Consider the following 4,669-nt stretch of genomic DNA (forward strand, 5'->3'; position numbering starts at 1 on the left):
CCACACCTCTAGATACATTAGGTTCCCTCTTTGCGGAGACATACAGGAATACACCTATCACTACTAGCCCGATTCCGACTATTGCACCGGGACCTGGTTCCATGGAAATCATAATAAAAAGGATGAGTGAGATGGACCTCCCGATCGATAGATAGATGGGTCTATCTATGTAGATCATCTATCTATCCAGATTTTAATTGGGATGGGACTGTGGAATTCAAATTGGGGGAGTAAAAATTAGTAGTTTACTGGCAACCGAGTTGCTACTTCACGCGGAGTAGCATCCTATTTCATCCCCTACCCCGGGACGTATATTCAACCTTCCCTTATCTACTTACTACCATCCGCGGCGAAACAATAGACCAGGTTCTCGGATTAATTGTTCTGAGCAGCCGTTTGAATGTAAGGAATAGGTAGAAAAGCTGTAGGTATTGGAATAAAGAGTGCAGTAGCTATGAATGCGAGGATATTTACTTCCATATTAGTGGTTCAAATTGATTTGAGGAGTAACTTGAGTGACCCCATTAGGAGAGACTCCTGAACTTTATCGTGATATTGTGAGTCATCCAACTCTACTAGAGTGGATCTGATAATCGGGATAGAAAAAAATTAACTCGGTCTGGTCAAATCTCTGATATCAATTACATAGTATATCACGAAAGAAAATTTTAAGAGTAGTCGATTGTTTACGCTTCTTCGGCAAGAACTTGCCCCCCCCTTTTTTATATTCTTACTGAGACAGAGAAGAGGGGTTAGTCACCGCATCTTTCTGTGGCAGCAAACGAATCTAGAAGCACTGTGGGTGGGAATCTATGGATGGAAAAATCAATGACTGGAATAATTTCCCCTCCTCCCCTTCCCTCTCTCGCCTATGGGTTGACGTGGCTAGAGATTAGCCCCGCAAATAAGCTCATTTGAATACTCGTAGTGAATATCCATAGTAAGCGCGGGCATGTGGAACTGGCGCGAGGCGGATGTCTCGTCTCCTCGAAGAATCAAGACAATTGGGGCTTTCGGGGTTAATATCTCCTGCATCTGTATATCCGAAACGGGATTCGAGTAAAAATGGTTTGTCGGATTCACCGTGGATGGGGAGATAGAGCATTGACTCCTAAGCACCCAGTACATAGACTTTAATTAATTGCTGGGATTGTAGTTCAATCGGTTAGAGCACCGCCCTGTCAAGGCGGAAGTTGCGGGTTCGAGACCCGTCAATCCCGCTACATTTTATTGAGTCATTTCAAATAACTCAGTCGAGATATACAAATTATAATGAAGTAACTCCGCGGTTTCTGGGTCGAGCTGGATTCGAACCAGCGTAGGCGTTGCCAGCGGATTTACAGTCCGTCCCCATTAGCCACTCGGGCATCGACCCATAGATTTAGACCGGGCTTGGAAGTACTTGAAAACAGAATCGGTCTCGGAAGTGTAAATGAAAGGAGTTTATTGATGTTTTCAATCTGGGCCCCTCCCGCCACCCTGAGAAGGTACGAGGGCAAGAGAAGCCATAACGTCCGTAGTGCTTCTGCGAGATGAGTATAAGTACCCCCAGGGGAATTCGAATCCCCGTCGCCTCCTTGAAAGAGAGGTGTCCTAGGCCTCTAGACGATGGGGGCCCAATCACTCTTCAGATAATAAGAGATTATCTATAAATCGTCAATCTGATTCTCCCGAATCCCCCCCGAATACAACATCCAATGGATGGGGAATTGGAATACCTCTCCGAATCCTTATCGCAAAATCCCGCTCGATGCATACCTATATGCGGAACCGCATGTGGCATCTCCCACAACCTCTAGGTCGACTGCTTCCTAGATGTGTAGGAAGTCGAACACGGCATAGAGGTAACGCTGAGACTTAAACCTTGCAATTCTCCGAAGTGAAGTGAGGCAGTTGAAAAGCTTCACCCAATCCATTCCATATTTCCATGGACGATTATTTCTTTCACCGATGAACTTATGTATCCCAATAATAATTGGTAATTACCAGCAGCATCAGTAAGTATATAGGCTTCTCCATTGCTTTTGGTTCATTCAATGTTCTGTTTCCCCTCGAGGGAAAACCCAGATTGGAAATCTACGCCTCAAATCACTCGGTTATGACTTCCTCAATTGGGAATATCTCACTCCTGAAGCTCAAAAATATTCTCTCCACCGGTCTGAACTATCCCGGGGGCTACTGCCGGGGGTGGAAGCGGGGCAAGAAAGTCGGGTCGGCGGATAGCGGGAATCGAACCCGCGTCCTCTCCTTGGCAAGGAGATATTTTACCATTCAACTATATCCGCGTGATATGCCACCCCGTTCTATATTGAATAACTATATATGTGGTAACTCCTCTAGTCAACACACCTAATCCATCCACCTCGTCTCGGGATTTTCCCTCGTGGACGGAGAGCCCCCCCCCCCCCGAGGAGAAGTGTCGATTCCGTAGACCGTAATTATTATTGATTCTCTCTCCCACTCGCCATTATGAATCGTGAGGAGGGGGCCAGAATTACCGATACATTGAATCTCTGGGATATGAAGGAATTAAGTATACCCACTAGGAAAAACTAATCCGATCCATAAGGAAGCCCCTGAAAAGACGACATTTTTGTTGCTTGACCAACCATTGGGGGAAGCAAGCACGACAGGTACACCAATTACTAGTAGGAATGAAATGGCGATTAATGTGAATAAAGCCAATTGGAAAGCAATAGTCGTAGTTAGGACTCTCGACGTATCAGAAGTAGAGGATTTGTACCATCTGATCCCCATCCGGTGGGACTTACACCATACCGAGACCGAGGATTTTGGACGGAACAAGAATCCTTCTAGTTCAGTACCCCGGAATCCAATGTCTCTTTCGAATCTCTTGATAATCCATCAAGTAGGAGTAAGAATTTGATTATTTGGAATGATCCCTATATTGATTTCATAGTAAATCATACGAAACCATCATCTCATATCTTTCGTAATAGGGGTGAATCTCGATACAATACATGTGTATCAAGATCGACAAGATCTCCGAAGAATTGGAGAAGAGCTTTCTAGGAGAGGTGGTCGAGTGGTTTATGGCTCCAGTCTTGAAAACTGGCATAGTGCTGAAACGCTATCGAGGGTTCGAATCCCTCTCTCTCCTCAATTGATTCAGTACCGGACCCGACGGGAGGGGGTATTAGTGGTCTATCGGTGGTCTAAAAGAACCACCTAGTATTTCCCAAAAAATGCCAATGTCCCCGAGGGGAGCCTATTCTTAATAATGATAGATGAGAGGAATCTTCTGAAGCAGTCTGGGGGTATTCCTCCTCCGCCCCGGTTCATGCGCCGCATCTCCAGGCCCAGGTCCCGTGTCAATACTTTCCCTATCAGGGTTCGAGGGATAGGAAACAAACAAATATGAGAGATCTGATGTTAACTAGAGGTATTTAAAATACCAGTTCTATCGATTGACTTATCGGGATGATCAAAGGTCAATTACCCACCCATTTGCGGGATGGGTACGTTCCACCAGATACAACTGGTGAGGATTCAAATTAGCTTCAAATTAGCTTACGGAGATGAGTCGTCATCGCCAAATCACCCCCTCCAGGGGGGTGATTTGTAGACATAAGTGCAAATGCTACCGAAACTTGTGGTTTCCCGGAACCCTATAGAAATGAACAGTGAGTTACACCTCGCCCTTCCCTCATCCGCGAGGTAAAGGTTACTGCTGGGTATATACCGACGTATCGAACTAACCCCACTGGGGGGTTAGTTATGTATGAGCTGTGTCCCGGTTCCGCAAAGAACCACCAGTAGAAAATGGAAATTTGTCTGGTATGGTAGGTACTAATACTACCAAGTAATAACTTTCCATTAATATCTCAGCAATTTGTCCTAATTTAATGGTGTCATGGAAAGAACGGGTTCGGTATCACGGTCAATTCCCTTCTCAAACCCGGCTGCCGCCGCACGGGCTCTTCCCGCATGCCATAAATGACCCACAAAAAAGAAAAATCCTAGAACGAAATGGGAAGTAGCCAACCAACTTCGGGGAGATACATAGTTCACGGCATTTATCTCAGTAGCTACTCCACCTACGGAATTTAAGGAACCCAGAGGTGCATGAGTCATATACTCCGCGGAGCGTCGCTCCTGCCAGGGTTGTATATCTCTTTTCAACTTACTCAAATCCAAACCGTTGGGGCCTCTCAGTGGCTCCAACCAAGGAGCACGAAGGTCCCAGAAACGCATTGTTTCGCCTCCAAATATGATTTCTCCCGTGGGGGAACGCATCAGGTATTTACCCAAACCAGTAGGTCCTTGAGCGGAACCTATGTTGGCGCCGAGACGCTGGTCCCTGACAAGAAAAGTAAAAGCTTGAGCTTGAGAAGCCTCTGGACCGGTAGGACCATAGAATTCACTAGGATATGCCGTGTTATTGAACCGAACGAAACAACAAGCAGTAAAACCAAAAATAGCAAGTGCTCCTAAGCTATAGGACGGGTAAGCCTCTCCGGACCACACAAAAGCGCGACGGGCCCAAGCAAATGGTTTGGTCAATATGTGCCAGATCCCCCCGGAGATACAGATGGATCCCAGCCAGACATGTCCCCCAATAATATCTTCTAGGTTATCGACACTTACAATCCAACCCTCTCCACCAAAGGGGGATTTGAGTAAGTAACCAAATATGACACTCGGGCTT

At 46.0% G+C, this 4,669-nt stretch overlaps 2 non-coding genes across 2 annotated transcripts; one reads left to right on the forward strand and one right to left on the reverse strand.

The window, feature by feature from the left end:
* Positions 1 to 2,214: 2,214 nt before the first annotated feature.
* On the reverse strand, positions 2,215 to 2,285 carry TRNAG-GCC (transfer RNA glycine (anticodon GCC)). Its single transcript has one exon. It is a non-coding gene; the product is annotated as a tRNA-Gly (tRNA).
* A 747-nt stretch (positions 2,286 to 3,032) lies between these two features.
* Positions 3,033 to 3,121, forward strand: TRNAS-UGA (transfer RNA serine (anticodon UGA)). Its single transcript has one exon. It is a non-coding gene; the product is annotated as a tRNA-Ser (tRNA).
* Positions 3,122 to 4,669: the final 1,548 nt, after the last annotated feature.

Source organism: Dipteris shenzhenensis, unplaced genomic scaffold (genome assembly GCF_047967505.1).
Source record: "Dipteris shenzhenensis isolate YYH24624 ecotype China unplaced genomic scaffold, Dip_SZ_1.0 scaf0266, whole genome shotgun sequence".
Classification (NCBI taxonomy): domain Eukaryota; kingdom Viridiplantae; phylum Streptophyta; class Polypodiopsida; order Gleicheniales; family Dipteridaceae; genus Dipteris; species Dipteris shenzhenensis.